The sequence below is a fragment of the Gracilinanus agilis genome, chromosome 4 (genome assembly GCF_016433145.1).
Source record: "Gracilinanus agilis isolate LMUSP501 chromosome 4, AgileGrace, whole genome shotgun sequence".
Taxonomy (NCBI): domain Eukaryota; kingdom Metazoa; phylum Chordata; class Mammalia; order Didelphimorphia; family Didelphidae; genus Gracilinanus; species Gracilinanus agilis.
In genome coordinates this window covers 508011607-508029622 of record NC_058133.1, presented here as the reverse complement: position 1 = coordinate 508029622, position 18016 = coordinate 508011607, and the positions used below count along the sequence as shown (strand labels likewise).

At 43.7% G+C, this 18016-nt stretch overlaps 1 long non-coding RNA gene across 1 annotated transcript; it reads left to right on the top strand.

The window, feature by feature from the left end:
- The first annotated feature begins 505 nt into the window (after window positions 1–505).
- LOC123247568 lies at window positions 506–11923 on the top strand. Its single transcript, XR_006506153.1, has 3 exons — window positions 506–574; window positions 3601–3718; window positions 11801–11923. It is a non-coding gene; the product is annotated as an uncharacterized LOC123247568 (long non-coding RNA).
- Window positions 11924–18016: the final 6093 nt, after the last annotated feature.

Below are 18016 nucleotides of genomic sequence, written 5' to 3'. Positions count from 1 at the left end.
CTATTCCCTGTGCTACCTACCTTACTACCCCCAATACTGAAATTCTGATTTTGTACTTGAGAGTCGGTGATTTTGAATAGCCTCTTCTCGGACCTAAGAGATTGTGCTGTAGTACCAGCACAGGCGGGAAACGCCCCCGCCCCCATCTGGAATTTTCTTGGCAGAGTGGCTGCCCATTTCCGGGTCTAACTTAGAAAACAGAATTAAGTGACTTTCTGAGGTAGGATATGAACTCAAAAAGAGTAGGCTTCTGCCTCCAGGGCCGGGCCTCAGTGCACTAAGGGACCACCTAGCGGCCTCTGGATGGGCGGGGCCAGTCGATCAAAGGGAGGAGCTTTGCCAGGCCAGCGTGGCGCTACACCTGGAGTTGGAGGGATTGTGGGAGTGGCGGCTGCCGCTTGGCGCGTGCGCAGTGAAGGCGGCACCATGGTGGAGGGCCTCTGAGGACAGCCCGTGGGCGTATCCGGAAGTGACGCATCGGAATTGACGTTCACATCGACGGCAGCGGCAAAGTCGGCCGGGGGCGGGGCTCGCTCTCTGCCGCCCGGCCCGGTGACTGAACTACTTGAGACAGGTAACAGCCCGGGCCGTGGCAACCTCGGCGGGAGGGGGAGGCTGGCAGAGGGTGGACGCGGTCCCTCCGGGCCTGGCCGAGGCTGGCCACACTCGCTCGAGAGTCTTGATTAAGCGCCCGCTGCGTACCCTGCAGACGCAGGAATCTTGGGAGGTCCGGGGTCCAGAGTCCGGATAACACCCCTTCCCATGCACAAGTGGGGAAACTGAGGCACGGGGCGGGGGAGGAATGTGGGGTCAGAACTAGAGCCAGGGCTCATGGAAAACTGAGGCACAGGAGAGAAGTGTAAGGTCTAAGAACGGGGGACTCGTGGAGAAACTGAGGCACGGAGCCCCAAAGGCCAGCTGGTGTGGTATCCTCTTTGGACAGAGGAGGAAACTGAGGCACGGCGGGACATCAGAAGGCTTCGGGGCCGCCTAATCCAACCCTATCCTTGTACAGGCAGGGAAAGAGGCACGGACAGGCCAGAGCTGGATGGGACTTTCAAGTTGGCCTACTGAAGGTTCCTCCTCCTCCTCCTCCTCCTCCTCCTCCTTGGTCAGAGGAAGGAATTCTCGGGCCTCTGGGAGAGGAATCAAGCAGCAGAATTCGAACCCGGCTTCTCTGGATAGGACCTTAGAGAGCACAAATCTTAAGAGTCTCCAGAGCATCGAGCCCACCCCCTCCTTTTACAAGTGGGGAAACTGAGGCTCGCAGATGGGAGGCCACTTAAGTCAGGTCCCACCCAGTTGGTATTTGACCCCGAGTCTTTGGCCAGAAGCATTATGGGGTCACGTCTGCCCTGGCAACTCTGTGAGACTGCAATTGGCATTGACAGAGAGAGGGCTTCCTTGTGTCCAAAACTCTTAACCTCCATTAGACAGAGAAGAAAATGGAGATTCAGAGAGGCAGCTTGAGCTCTGACACTTCGATCATAGACTCTGAGGGTCTTGGTGTCCAGGACATAGGCAGTTTGTTCAGTGGAATTGAGATAGTCCAAGGACTTTTAACTTCCTTGCTTCACACAAGAAGACTTGAGAACAAGGTCACCCAGTGAATCTGAGGCAATTAAAGAACCCAAAAGATCAGGGTCTCTAGACCTCAAAGCCAGTGCTCTCTTCAGTTGCCTCACATTGGCACTTTGGGGGTTTCCTCTTCAAACTAAAAGTACCTGTTTGTCCACTTTTCTCAGGTATTGATAGACAGGAAACAAGATGTTGATTGGACTGGTTGTACTTTTCCCAGGAAAACTTTCTGGGGGTAGAGTCAGAAGGAGAAAGAGAGAAGAGAGGGAGAAGGAGAGGGAGAAAGGGGGGGGGAGGGGGAGAGAGAAAAAGAGAGAGAGAGAAGGAGAGGGAGAAAAGGGGAGAGAGAGAGAGAGAGAGAGAGAGAGAGAGAGAGAGAGAGAAGAAAAATGAGAAGGAGAGAAGAGAAGAGAGAGCTCTGGGATAGTTTGTAGTCATGCATTGGTTAGAGTGACAAGTTCCTGCAACTTGCTTCTAATGTCACTTGGCCCTCATTTGAGGGGTGTTTTCTTTTCTCTTTTAATGTGCTTTTGCTAAATAATGCTAGAGTGTATTATTCCTTTGGACAGAAGGTTCACATGTCTTTGTAAACATTAGTTTACAAACTACAGCCAAGGGCAATGTCTGCATTGCAGGGAGCTCACATATTGAGAGCACCATGAGAGATGAGTTTCAAGGACCTCTTTTAAAATGTTTTCCTGGGGGTACTAAATATAAGTACACATAGCCTGGTCTTGTTTTATTCTGTGTCGTGAACTGTTATAAAATATTTTAAAATAAGATGTTTTTAGCCACTCAGAAAAAGCACAGAACACACTGGGCTGAGTAATGGGATCTGGGTATGAATCACCCAGTGAATGCCTGGGTGTGATGTGAAGTGTTCTGCACTGTGTGTCTTTTGTGGTTCTAAGAGAGTTCAGAATCTTGTCAGAAGATTGAAAATGTGGGGTAAGGAAACTTGCCTATTCAATATGGAAGAAACTGGTAAACATTAGTTTTTCTTTTTATTTTAGAATACTAAATATTAAAATTAGAAAGAGGCAAAATGCATACCCAAAGTTTCAGTCTTTCAGATAAAAGGTGCATGCTTCAGATCTGACCTCATAGATTTCCTAGCTGTGTGACCCTAGGCAAGTCACTTACCCTGATTTTCCCAGTCCTAGCCCTTCTGTCTTAGACTTGTTATTGAGACAGAAGGTAAGAGTTTAAGGGAAAAAAAATGTTTGTCACTAATAACTTGTAGCTAATAACTCTCGTGGTCATTAGCAACAATTAGAAATGTGTTCCATATCACCTCTTACTTTCGATTTTGGAAATCCTGCATCATCCTTTTGTGATTCTCAGAGATATCTCTGACCTGCCTGTGCCTGGAGTTCCAGGTCTCTTGACTTCTTTTACCACTGGTTGTTCCAAGGGCCAGCAGCATAGAAACTACAGACAGCTTAGGTCCACTGAGTCCCTGCAAGGCTTTGAGTGTGACCAGCTGCTGGAGGAGAGCAGAGCAGGTTTGGGTTTGAGTGGATTGAAACATTTGGGCCCACTCCAGCTCTGCTCCATATCCTGCTTCCTTTCATCTTCTTTTTTAACCAGTTATGGTGCTGGGAAATGTTTGGGACTTTTCCAGGGAAAGTGAGAGTAGAAGTCCGGAATGGGAGTAAGTGTGCCTCCACACACCCCAGCTCTGCACACCTTGTCTTCTCTTTGTCCATCTTCCATACCTACTTAAGTAGCATTTGAACTCAGGTCTTCCTGACTTCAAGAGCAATGATTTATCCACTGCACCATTTCTGTACCTACTTAAGATGTCTATGGATTGTTCTGCCTCTCCCAAGAATGTAAGCTCCTCAAGGACATGCTTCATGTCGTCTCTGTATTTTGTGCTTTTGCCACCTGAGCCTACTCCACGATACACCGGGCCCCATGTATGATTCTAATGTGATATGAGGCAACCACATCAATAAAGCTCATTCACACAAGTCAGTGTGCTCTCCAGCAGGGTATTGACACTCTTGAGCTTTTCAGTTTTGCAGAGCTGGGGACTGTAGCATGGATTTCATTTGAAGAATCGTAGGAGTCATTGAGGCTGACGAAAACATGAACCGTCCCGTTGTGACACTCCAACCCCAGCTCTTTCAGAAAGGTAGGTGGTGGCCCCAGTGTATAGCAGATGAGAAATAGAGCAGCCCCAGCAGGCCTTGGCACTGCAGGATCATCATTAGAAAAGCTCAGGCTGCATTTTCTCATTTTTTCCCTGCATTTTCCCTTTTCAGCACAATCATTTGAAGCAGGCCATTGTGAGACAGGATGTGGGGGTAAAGGAACCTGGTTTTAAATCTTGGCTGGGTTGCAAACTCACTAGGATCTTTGGCAAACTGCTGAATTGCTTTGAACCTCAGTTTCCTCATTTGTCAAATGGGAGGTGGAATAAAAGCTCTCTTAGACCCCTTCTAGCTCATCATACTTAATGATCCAGAAGAGGTGTTATATGAGTGTGTTCTAAAGAAATGATCTTAGGTAGGAAAGAGGCCAGTGGGCAGCTCATTGAACAGCTATTAGTTAAGTGCATACTATATGCCAGGCACTGGGGAACAAAAATTCAGTAAGACCAGCTTGATTCTCATCTCCAGGAAGGGCTCAAAGCCAGGAGCTGTAATTTGAGGCAGAATGTTCTAAGTGCCGAGGAGGCAGGAGTCCAGAGAAGGTTTTATCAAGGAAACTTTAGGAGGGAGAGGATGCTGCTACCTTAGGATGACAGGGGAGGGAGGAAGTCAAGGGAAGCCTCATGGAAGAGGTGACATCTGAGCTGGAGCTCAAAGAAAGGCATTTCAGCAGGTGGAGCTGAGTACATGGTGTCCACAAATGTGGAAGGGGGTAAGAAGAGAATGTGCTGTTCTGCTGGAATCTGGTCCATGAATGGGCAGCAGTGTGAGAGGAGTCTGGAAAGATAAAGCCTGGAGCCAGATTGTTCCTGAGGCATTTATAAGCTATTTGGCAGGCACATGGAACCAGAGAGTGATCCCTCTGGGATGTGGAATAAGGGTCATGATCATGGCGGTGGTGGAAGGATATATTGGTTGGGGAGAGGTTAGAGGCAGAAGAACAATTAAGAGCTCATAATAAGGAGCAACTAAGTGGCTCAGTGGCTAGAGTACCAGGCCTAGAGTTGAGAGGCCCTGGGTTTAAATCTAGCCTCAGACATTTCCCTAGCTTTATGACCCTGAGCAAGTCACTTTACTCCATTTGCCTAACCCTTGCCCCTCTATCTTAGAGTTGTAAATAAGGGTTTAAAACCTCCCCAAAGAACTTATAATAATAATAATCCAGTGCATGAGTTCAGAACTTGAGGAGGTACAGTGGCGATTGAATGGAATGACAACTGGGAGAACTATTGTGAAGGCAGAGAAGCAGGAAGACTCAACTGTGAAGATTTGGGGAGTGAAGGAGAGGGCCCAGTGAAGGATTATGGGGAGGTTCTGATCTTGGGTGACTGAGAGGACAGTGCTCTTAGCAGGGATAGAGGCATTGGAGACCTAAGAGGTTTTGGGCACAGGGAAAGAGATAGGATTTTGGTTTGGGAGACTCTTTGGATATATTGAAGTAGAGATGTCTAGCAGGCTGATATGGAGAGCCTGGGAGCTGGGGCTGCACACCTGAAAGTCAGCCCTCTAAGAGGCGGTAAATACAGTCACAACAATGAGGGAGAGACAGTGCCTGGGGTGGTGCAGCAGGAGCCGGAGGAGGAAGGGCCTTCAAATGAGATAAAGAACTGAGGGAATCCTGGGAGACAGTGTCATGGAAGTCAAGGGAGAGGGTGGTGATCTATTGATGTCAGAGTCTCCAAAGAGGCCCTGGGGAGTGAGGGCAGAGCCATTGGATGTGATGAGAAAGAGATTATCAGAGGCCCGGGAGAGAGCAGTTCCAAGAGATTGATGGGATAGAGTCTGCCCGCAAAGGGTCAAGGATAGAGTGTACACATGGTAGTTGAGCAGTGACCCTTCTTTCTGGAAGTCAAACCACAAGATGAGGAATTAGAGACAGCAGAAGGATCAGGAAGGAGGAGTTTTATGGGGAGATGAGGCTGAGGGCAAGAAGCCACTGGACAGAGATGGAAAAGAGCCGAGAGATAAAGAACAAAACAGTCACTAAGGGGGACATTCGTGGAGAGATCAGCCTGGAGAAGGCAGGGGACCATCTTGGTTTGAGCTAGGAGGGCATGGGAGAGGGCAGAGAGTCTTAGAAAGAAGAGAGGAAGCCCAATAAATATTTGTTGTAAACATTCAGCAAATATTTCTGGAGTTGTTACTGAGTGCAAATGACTGGGGAAGGGAAAATAAGTGATATTCAGCCCATGTCCTTGTAGGTCTCACAGCCTAACAGCAGATAGGGTAGAAGATGAAAGTGTCATTAGAGAAGGACTGACAAGTGGATCAGTGAGAACAGAGAGAGGGTTGGAGAAGTAGAAGCTTCTTTTGCTTCTTTTTTTTTTTTTTTTAAAAGCCTTTATCTTCCATCTTAGAATCAATACTGTGTATTGGTTCTAAGGCAGAAGAGCAATAAGGAGTAGGTAGGCAATGGGGGTGAGGTGACTTGCCCAGGGTCATGCAGCTAGGAAGTGTCTGAGGCCAGATTTGAACCCAGGACCTCCCATCTCTGGACCTGGCTCTCAATCCACTGAGCCACCCAGCTGTCCCCTAGAAGCTTCTTAGCCCTATTTCCTCTAAAGTCCCTTAGAGAGGCAGGGTCATGTGAAGGTGGAGCAGGGAGCAGAGATTATTTAGAGCAGCCACTGTGGGGAAGAGAAGATGAGGAATGAGTAAGAGATGAATAAAAGGAGCCAAAGGCAACACTGAGGGCTCAGCTGAGGGGAGAGAACATAAATTTGTGTCAATTTAATCAGAAGAGTTTTGAGATTTTTCTAGCAATGTTTGGCTACAGTTGTTTTGTTTTGGAGTAGGAGAAGTGGGAGAATTACCCAGAGGTGGCGATTAATGAGCCAGGGATGGCTGGGCCTGGTGGGTGAGGTTCAGGAAGGCAATTTATTAGATCAGGGCTGGAGAGAGGCTGAGATATGGATGGGGCCTTCTGGGAGTGATAGGACTAAGAACAAGGAGGCACAGTGGTCACATTGAGGGCAAGGAGCAGGCTCGAAAGCAGTGATAGAAGAGGGGTAAGACAGGAGGATTTTGGTCAGAGGAAATTTCAGTCTTCAGGATCTTTGAAGCAGAGCAGTGTGATGAGCTGCCAAAGAGTGGAGATGGAGGCCATAGGACCCACCCAGTGCCTTTGCACACAGGGGACATTTCGTGTTTATTGATTTGAATTACATTCAGAGAACCAAAGAGAACATTGGCAGGTCCATCAGTAGTTATTTTAGTCTTTTTTTTTTTTTTTTAAATCCTTACCTTCCATCTTAGAATCAATCCTATGTATTGGTTCTAAGGCAGAAGAGTGGTAAGACCCAGGCAGTGGGGGTCAAGTGACTTGCCCAGAGTCACACAGCTAGGAAGTTATCTGAGGCCAAATTTGAACCCAGGACCTCCCATCTCTGGGCCTGGCTCTCAATCCATGGAGCCACCCAGCTGCCCCCTAGTTATTTTAGTCTTGAAGGGGGAACAGAGTAGACTGACTTTAAGCTAGGCACAGAAGAAAGAGAGGGAGGAAGTTGAAGGGGAGTTTAGTGAGCGCAGCCAGGATCCAGAGGGGATGGAGAAGGGGGCAGGAATCTTCAGAAACATGAGAAAGAGATAATAGAGGAATGGAGTAGGACCAGGGACTGCAAGGGCATTGCTGGCATCTTGTTTGACTTGGATTGCTCTGTTTGGGATTTATGTTCTTTGAAGTGGCCTGAATGCTATTTCCATGTAAATTTGCTTTTGAAGTAATTTCCTTGTAAATGCTGTTCTTCTTTTGTTTCTGAGAGAAAGCTTTGAGGGCTGCAGATGGCTCAGTCACCCCTGGCTGCAGCTGGACAAGCCAGAAAGACCAGGCCATTCTGTGTGATCCTGAGAGACATGAAGCACTGGAGGATTTTCAGGGTGCTTTTGCACTTTTAATTCATTTGTTCCTCCTCACAGTCTCATGGAGTAGGGAGTCGGGATCATCATTCCCATTCTGTAGACCTATTCTCTAGGAATTTTACAATGAATTTTCTGGTTCAGGATCATTGGGAACTTAGAAGTCACTGAAACAGCTAACAGCTCCAATGACAGCCCTGGGCCTGGCGTCAGGAGGACCTAAGTTCAGATTTGGCCTCAAACACTATCAGTGTGACCTTATTTACCTTCATTTCCTTATATGTAAAATGGGGATAATAATAGCCCTACCACGCTATGTTGTTGTAAGGATCAAATGAGGTAATACTTGCAAAGCTCTTAGTATAGTGCACAGCATGCGGTGCTTTATAAATGCTGGTTTCCCCTCATCTAACTCCTTCCTGGTGTATACATTTTCATATCTCCATTTTACAGATGTGAAAACTGAGGCTTAGGAAGAATTAGGGACTTGCCTAGAGACAAAACAGCTAATGAAGTTGAGAATTTAAGCCTAGGTCTTTTGACTTAAAGACTGGTACTCATTCCCCCTCTCCCACATTGTCCCACTTCACTGTCATATCCCATGATACCCTTTGCCTAACTCTCTGGTTGGGCTTCCTGGTCCTGATTCTGGACTTTCCGTTGTGTCTTTTCCATCCTCTTGTGCCCTGATTCACTGATCACAGACTGTAACAGCTCAGAGACCTAGAGTAGAGTGTCAGACTCGCCACCAAACTCCCCAAGCCCAAATCCGATAAAATGTCCCTGGGAAACGTTTAACAAAAAATGTGAAAACCAAAGTTCATTTATGGCTTTCTGTGGCACACAACTGCCTGAGGTGACCTGCTTCATCCAGATGGAGCAGCCTGGTCCTGTTGGGCCTTGACAGTAGGCAGCTTACAACTGTTCTAGGCAAAGTGTTCACTGTTAAGATGCCCTTCTATTCAGCAAGAATCTGGGCCCAAATCAAAGTGGGCAAGTGGAGCCTGGTACAGAGAGCAGGACTCAGAATCATGCTTGACTCCTGTTTTCCATGGGACCACTGGCTGTTCATGAACTCTTTCTGGGCCTCTTTTTTCTCATCTATAAAATGGGAATAGCAGCCATGGCACTTGCTTTACAGCAGAGGAGGCTCCCAGATACCATTTCAGCATCAGCTGTTCTTCTCTTGCTTTTCCCTGGGCTGGTTTCCAGGCTAACTCCTTCTAGCTCCTCCATCTTTTTCTTGTCACAGAGTTTGGACATTGGCCTCCCATCCAGGGACCCCGAGATCATGGAGTTAGAGCTAGAAGGCATCTGAGAGGACTATCTGGCCAGACTCCCCATTTTACAGATGAAGAGACTGAGTTTAAACCATGTGAAATAACTTCCCCAAAAAGTCAGTAGCAGAGCCATAATTTGTCCCCAGGTCTTCTGCCTCCAAATCCAGCATTTTCTCCTTCCTTCTTTGCTGAAAAGCAAGTGCTACAGCTGTCATTCCCATTTTATAGATGAGGAAAAAGAGGCCCAGAAAGGTTAGAAAAATGGTCTGTAGTCCCATGGGGATCCGGAGTCAAGCCTGAAATCCGAACCCTCCTTTCTGCACCAGGCTTCATTTGGCCACCTTGATCTGGACTCAGAATTCTTGCTGAATAGAAAAACATTTTAAGAGTGAATCTTGTCTGTCCATCAGAACCAAAGAAAAGCGTGAAGGTCTCACTACCTTTTTGGTAGGTAGGCTGCTCTGGAAAGATGAGGCAAGTGATGGAAGCCCCATCCCCTTCACCCTTCTTGGCACATTCCAGTGTTTTGTAATTGCCAGGTACTCTGGCTTTACATTGAGAAGTTTAGCTCCCATAACAAGGGGATCAAGACTTCCTATGCTTTGGATGTTGTTGGGCTGAGTACAGCTTCCAGCTTCATTCGGATGACTGTTGACTGGGTCCAAGAGATGGATCTAACCCAGAGTCTCTGACTCCACACCTAGAGATCTTCCCACTGTCACTCTTCTGCTGCCTAGCCACGTTTCCCCCAGTGTGTGCTTGTGCAGTTGAATCGATGAACCCATGAGTCTAGGATTCTGGAAGCACCCTTCAACATCAGCTAGCCCAGCATCCTTTTACAGATGAGGAAGCCCACGCTTCGTGAGGTGAAGTGATCATTCAAGATGACAGAGAAAGAGCAGAGCCTAGCCTTGGGCCAGATCATTTTGCATTTAGTCTTGCTAGATTTGACCTTTTGAATTCCAGCCTGTTCAGATTTGGGATTTTCCTTTGGCCTTCCCTTGTGCTAGGGTTTCCTCTTGGCTTCTTGCTGCCCCAAAGCTGGATACGCATCTTGTACATGTTTTCATCCAAGTTATTGATAAAAGGGCAGAACAGAATGTGACCAAGGGAAAAGCCAGATGGCACTCCACTCAGGACAGTTCATTCAAGGAACCTTGATGAAGGACCTGGAAGGTTCTGGAAGATTGATCTGACACAAGCCTTAGAGGAAAGACAAATACACAAATAGGAAATATGGAATAGGAAGGTGAGAGCCAGGCAAAGTGACAGGAGGATGCAAGCCCTGACCCCAGGTGACAAAGGGAAGCATGTGTAGGGAGGGGAGAGAAGAGGCATGTGGGCGGAACCTCTGCTAGTGACTGCCTTGAAAGGGAGAAAGAGCAGAAAAGGTGACCAAAGGAGGAGGAAAACCAAGAAGATGCAGGAGGAAAGGGAGATTGAATATCAAGAATAAGGGGGTTGGGGGGCAGCTAGGTGTCTCAGTGGTTAGAGAGTAGGTCTAGAGATGGGAGGTCCTGGGTTCCAATCTGACCTCAGACACTTCCTAGCTGTGTGACCCTGGGCAAGTCACTTAACCCTTGTTGCCTAGGCCTTACCACTCTTCTGACTTGGAATTCTGAGACAGAAGCTAAGAGTTTTAAAAAAATAAGGGGGTAGCTTAATATTTGCCAACAAAGGGGTCACTTGTCACCTCAGAAAAAGCTGTTTCCATTGGAAATAGAAGTGGAAGCCAGATTGTAAAGAGTTAGAGAGTGAGTGGGTAGGAAAGGAGGACATCGAATGTCACATGTATAGACTGTTCTTTCTAGGAATTTGGCAGTGAAAGGGAGAAAAGATAGGAAGTATAATTGGAAGAAAGCTGGATGTGGGGTCAGGGCCTGAGTTCATATGCTAGCTCTACTACCTGAATGACTTTGAATAAGTCACTTAACCAGTTTTCTCATTTGCAAAATAAAGGGTTCGTCTAGATCAGTGGTTCCCAAACTTTTTTGGCCTACCGTCCCCTTTCCAGAAAAAATATTACTTAGCGCCCCCTGTCACATACTATCACCACCCCCTTACAGTTATTCACCACCCCAAATGTACCTGTGGCCATCCCCGCCCCGCTGGATCGCTGCAGCACCCACCAGGGGGCGGTGGCGCCCACTTTGGGAATCACTGGTCTAGATAATCTCCAAAGTCTGTCCCTGCTCTAAATCTAAATCTATGATCTTTGATTCCTGGTTCCAGTTGGAGTGGTCATCCAGGTCAAAGAATGGTATTTTAGGGAAAGGGAAATCAATCAACAGTCATTTATTATGTGTGTTTTCTGTGCTAGGTAGTAGACATCCAAATAAAAAAATGAAACAGTTCTTTCGTTCAGGAAACTTACATTGTGTCAAGGGAGATATCAAACACAAATATAAACAAGGAGACACAATAAATTAGAACATCAGGCCCAGAGTTGGAAAGACCTGAGTTATGTGACCCTGGGCAAGTCACTTAACCCATATTGATATGAGGGGTGGGGTGGGGGTGGGGAGAGGGAGAGGGAGGAAATCTGGTAAAGCCTATGGAACCCTTCTCAGAATATGTTTTTAAGTGAACAAAATAAAGTACATAGAATTACATAGGCTAACAGTCATATTACAATAGTTATTAAGAATTCTTTTTAAAACTAGTTCATGTTATAGCAGCTCTTTCTGTAGTAACAAAGAATTGTGAGGGGTTGGGGTGGGGGAGAAGCAGTGTCCATCAATTCAGGAATGACCAAACAAGTTAAGAGATATGGATGTGATAGATCTCTATTATGATATAATATGATGAAGGAGATGGTTTCAGAGAAATATGGGAAGATTTGTCAGAGCTGATGCAGAGTGGGGTGAGAAGAACAATTTATACGATAGCAGCAATGTGGTTAAAACAGACAAACTTTGAAATATGTAGGGCCTGAGGAACTCATATCAACACAGTGACCAGCCACAATCCAGAAGACTCAAGATGGCCGTCTACCAACGAATGAGGACTTTTTTTCCCCCTCTTTTCCCTTCCCTCAGCAATATGGGAATTTGTTTCACTTGACAATACATATTTGTAATAGAGGTTTTGTTTTTCTTGCTTTCTTGATTGGGGTGGGAGGGAGGTATGTGAGCTGAAACATGGATCTAAAAATAAAATATAATTTAAAAAGTCAACTAGGCCACAGACCCCACATTAAGAACTTTTGCTATAAAAGGTAATTGTTGGGCAAGGTGGAAAAGGACACTGTTGACTGGGAGAGGTTAACTGTGTATAAGAGAAGGGATGAAGATTCTAGAGGAAATGAGATTGAATATGAGATGAGATGGATGCCTGAGCATAAAGATAGTTTTTCCTCTGAGAATGAAAGAAATGGAGGAGAGAGGACTTCTGGCCAAGATGGCTAAGTAGTGAAAAAGCCAGGGAACTCAGGTTCTCCTGAAACCCCTTCAGTGATCCTGAAACACCACTCAAATCCTTCCTCATAAGATAAACTGAAAGGTGACAGGAATTGCAGAGGCCAGGTAGGCTGTAGATGGAGGATACTGAGACCCAGGAAGGTAAGGTGGTTTGCCTAATATCACCTAGGTCAGAGGTAGAATTTGTTTTTTGTTTTTTTAATTTTTTCCATGATTCCATGGTTCGTGTTTTCTCCCTCCCCACATCCCTCTCCATTTCCAGGGTTGATAAGCAATTCCACTGGGTTGTACATAAATATATTATCATCAATGTACATTTACATGTTATGCACATAAATATATTATCACCAACATACATAAATATATGTACGTAAATATATTCTTCATTTTTGTAAAAGAGCAAGCCTTTAAAGCCAAAACCAATGCCAAATCACATACTCATATAAACAAGTGATGAATCATTTGTTTTCTTCTGGATTTCTACTCCCACAGTTCTTTCTCTTGATGGGATAGTGTTTCTTTCTCATAAGTCCCTCAGAATTGTCCTGGATCATTGCATTGCTATTAGTAGCAAACTCTATCACAGTTGATCATCCCATAGTATTACAGTCTCTGTGTATAATTATCTCTTGGTTCTCCTTATTTCACTGCTCATCAGTTCATGGAGGTCTTTCAAGCTCTTATAGAAATCAAGCAGTTCATCATTCCTCATAGCACAATAGTATTCCACCATCATCAGATACCACAATTTGTTTATCCATTCCCCAACTGAGGGACATCCCCTCGAGGGGCATCTCCTCATTTTCCAATTTTTTGCTACCACAAAGAGCTCATCTAGAAATAGTTTTGTACAAACAGGTCCATGCCCAGTTTTTGTTTTTGTTTTGTTTTTAATTTCTTTGGGATATAAACCCAGTAGTGGTATTGCTGGATCAAAAGGCATGCATTGAGAGGTAGAACCCACACCACTAAACATAATGGGTGAAGAAGCAAGAATGGAAATACTAATAACAGCCAAAGGAACCACCCAGGAGCTCTCTAGTCTGGTAGCTCTGGAGTCTCGGCTCACTCTAACCAGAATTTGGTGCATTGGCTGCCTCATTGCTTCCATCTAACTTTCCTGTCTGTATGACTGATTGGGTTAGTGAGTTCAAGGGCCCTTTCCTAATCCCCTCCCTCACCCACTCTAATCTAAACTCATGAGATCTAGAGATAAGATCCACCTGCAGATAGGCCCATGCATTCAGGCTTGGAGACTGGCTTCCTGATCCCAAACTCCAGAATCATTTCTCTGACCCTTCTACAGAACCAAGGAACTAAAGTCCAATTGAAGTCTAGAAACAACTCACTGACCAAAGCCCAGGGAATTCCTGAGTTGCCTTGTCCCACATCAGATAAGATGGGACCTCACCTACCCTTTATCACCTTCCCAAATCATTCCACAGCCAGGGGTTCTTCTCCTCACTGATTAATCCCACCCCCTGGAATCCAAGGTCCCATTGGGACTAAGACATTTCAGATTCTCTGTGCTGGAAGCTCAGCTCAATTCCTCCCCAACCTGGGAGCATCTTCCCCTTTCTTTGCTGTTTCCCAAAGCTCAAGATTTCCTGCCTTCTCTCTTCCCTCTAACCAGCCAGATTATAGGAAACCCTCAACCTCCCCATCCCCACCCAGGCCAGACCAGAGATGGAATGGAACAACTCTAGGTTCCACCTAAGACACGTCACTACTATCCTGGAAGAGAAAAAGGAGTAATATGAAAGAAAAACTCAGCAGGAACGCAATTAAAAACCTTTTGCAGCATAAGGATCCAACACAAAATTCCCAGGATTTCACATTGATGCATCTCAAGATGGGATGGAAAAATTAAGACAAATCAGTCAAATTTAAACAAAAACAATGAAAAAACTACAGAACAAATCCTATTAAAAGTTTGCATAGTGAATCAAGAAACAAAACCCACCAATATTTGCCTTACAGGAAATACATTGCGATTGTGAGCTTCCTGAAGACTTGGCCTTTTCTTTGGTCCTTCCTTGTTTCCCCAATGTTAGGCACATAGTAGGAACTTTAAAAATACTTATTGACTTATTGCAAAAGGCATAATTAGGTCAAAATGAAAAGGACAAATTAACATTTATCGTGCAACTCCAAAAAAAGATGATGTCATTAATGGTATCTGATAAACAGAATTAAAAATGGAGAAAGTGAATATATAAATATGTATGTATAGACATGCATATGTGTATATAAATATATGTGTGTGGCAGTCCTCCATTTGTATTTATTTCCCAAATAATTTAGCAGCTTAAAAGACAGATTAATAATTATATCAGAGAAAAGACGTCAAAAAGATCATAGTAGGAGGGGGCCTCAGCACTCCATTATAAGAATGTGACTGATACTAAGATCGACAATAGAAAAACATGGATTTGAACAGCTTGATTAAGAAATAGGAATGAATAGAAATGAAGTAACCTTCACGAGAGAAGCTGGAAATCACACATGGAATGCTCATAATATATATGGTATATGCTGGCCGTAGAGAAACCATATATTCCAAAAATCAAAATTTATTGCCAGTTGGTTAAAATAGAAATCAGAAAAATGGCAGAAAGTTTAAAAAACAGTAATAATGCATGTCAAAACCTCTGACATGCAGCCAGAGCTATTCTTGGAGTGCAAGTTGATGATGCTAAACATTTATCAGTTCATAAGAAAGAAAGCAAACAAGCAAAAAAACTTTGATTAGGCTTGGGCTTGAAAGCTTCAGCAAAGGAACAGTTGTTATCCGAAGGAAAGTGAATAAACAAATAAAAGATTATATGGATATGAGCGAGATGAGCTAGAGCATGAAAGAACAATTGATAGATGAAAACCACCAGCTGATTTTGTTTTGCAGAGAAACATAAGAGAGGGACACTGGTTGGCAAAATCACAAATAAGGAGAATCACAACACAAAAGAAGTAAAGAATATTACTAGGAAATACTCCACACAGCTACATTCTGAGAAATTCAAAAGGAAAGAGATGATTATCTACAAAAATATAAATCGTCTAGACTGGTATAACAGAAATTTAATAATCTAATAGGACAATCTTGGAGGAAGAAATAGGACCAGACCTCACGGAATTATCAGAAATCCATCTGACCCAGATGAATTCATAGCAGAATATGTTCAGGCTTTCTGAGAATAAATACTCCTTGATACATAGATTATTCACAAATAAAAAGAATAATATGAAGACCAGATAGGTGGCGCAGTGAATAGCGCCAGGCCTGAAGTCAGGAAGACTCACCTTCCTGAATCTCAATGTGCTAAGGGTGGTTATGAATGCTAACAATGCTGATACCAGAGACTCCCTTTGTATATAAAGGATCTGCAGGCTATGATGAGAATTGAAAATACCAATACAAAGAGGTCTCTGAAAACCAGATTGTGAAGTATAGACAGTGTAGGTAGTCAGTGGCTCACACCCAGAGACCCTTTAGGCAAAGGAAGGTGAAAGATTGTTGAAAGATTGTTTATTTTTTTAATTAACTTTTTTCCCCCTGAACTTAATGGCCACTTATGTAGCAGAATAGAAAAAAGAGGATTATACATGAAACAATGAATCTTATATTTACCTTGCTTTTGTTTTAAAATATGTAATAAATTTAATATGTAACTTTCAGAGCTAAAAGACTCATCTTCCTGAGTTGAAACCTGACCTCAGACACTTATTAGCAGCCCTGGGCAAACCACTTAACTCTGTTACCTCAGTTTCCTTCTCTGTAAAATGATTTGGAGGAAGAAATTGGTAAACTGCTCCAGTATCTTTGCCAAAAAATCCCAGTGGAATCACAAAGAGTAGAACACTACTGAAGTGACTGAACAACAACAAAGAATATAACCTAGTACTTTTTATGAGGTAAATATAGTATTTTTTGTAATGTCAGGTAAACGTAATACCAAAAAAAAGATATAGAACATTTCTTTGGTTAGTATGGATTTAGCAATAACAATGCACTAGCCAATAGAATGCAGCAGTGTATTAAGAAAATTACCCATCATGATCACAAAGGGTTTATAGCAGACATAAAGCTGCTTCAACTTTAGAAAAATAACATAACCCAAAATCATGTGAATAGTTTCAAAAAAGCCTTTAAAGCCTAAGTTATTCTTTTATAAAATGCTCAGAATAAGAGGCTTTTAACTCATCACAATAAAAATCTGTACCTTAAACCAAGAGCCATTATATAATGGAGAAGCATTCAGAAAATTCCCACCAAAAGCAAGAAAAGAAGAATGTGCTTCTTACTTATTATTTGCCATAGGATGCTAAATATTAGTCATTGCAACAAGGCAGGAACACTGTCATTATTAGAGAAAGCAATACAAATGAGGTCAAATATTGTTATTTGTAAGTAATATAATCACGTTTCTAGAAAATCCAACTTTTTAAAAAGGTTACAGAGAAAATTAGTTCAGCAGAGTTTCAGGATACACATCTAACCTGCCAACACTCCCTCATCTCCCCCCCCAAAAAACCTATATCCTTATTGGCTAGTTAATAAAGACCAAGAGAATATAAGTGAAATAAGTCTATTTATAATAAAGATATGATCAAATATTGGGGAATGAATAACTAGGAATACATAAGGCTTATGTAAGGACAGCTGTAAAACTGTACTGAATAACTGAGGGATCATTAAACGTTCATGATCAAATAGGATTTTTTTATGTGTAGTAAAAATGTCAAAACACCTCCAAATTATACAGGGTGTCCCAGAAGCTTAAAATTGCACTAAGACTTTAGGGACACCCTATATCAGTGATGGCAAACCTATGGCACGCATCCCAAAGATGGCATGTAAACTCACTCTTTGTGGGCATGTGCTTCCCACACACACACACATTACTAGAAAGGCAGAGGGACTTGGACAGTGCAGCTCCCCTCCCCCTCTTCACCTGTGCTGAAGACATTTTTTCACTTCACCCAACCCTTTGCACAGCAGCCCAAAGGAGTGCTTCTTCCCTCTCCTGTCAGGGGTAAGGTGGGTGGTTCACAAGTGACAAAGTGGGAGGGGAACAGAGCACTCAGACCACTCCCTCCCCCTCTCTACACTTGCTGGGGACAGTCCTCACTTCACCCACCCCTCTGCCCAGCAGTCCAGTGGGAGAGCTTTCTCCCTCCCCTGTGGAGGCACTTGTGTGGGTGGGTGGGGCATGGCATGTGGTCTAAAAGGTTCGCCATCACTGCCCTTTATATTTAATGTGATATCACTTAAAATGCCAAAGACCCTCCTTGTGAAACAATATGAAATCATAATAAAAACAAACAGGCAAAAATTTCAAGTGGAACCTATCTGGGAAAGAAAAGCTGATGAAGGTAGACTCCCACCCTTAGACTTGAAAATATTATGAAATGATTTCTATTTTTAAAATGCCTAGTATTGGGAGAAAATAGAGAAATAGATCAATGAAAGTAAAATAAGTATCACATATCCCAGCTATTTTTAAATGATATTATAAACCTTTAGGAAGTTAAAACAAGACAGGATTCATTATTTAACAAATGTACTTGGGAAAATTGTTTGGGACTTGGTAGTAAGCTATGAACTAAAGCTATACTAGAGACATAAAAAAAGGGAATAAGGTATTTTAGTTGTGACAGGATTAATTTTTTTTAATTCAGTAAATCGAAGGCAGTATTAGAGACTAGATGTGCCTGACTGGATAAA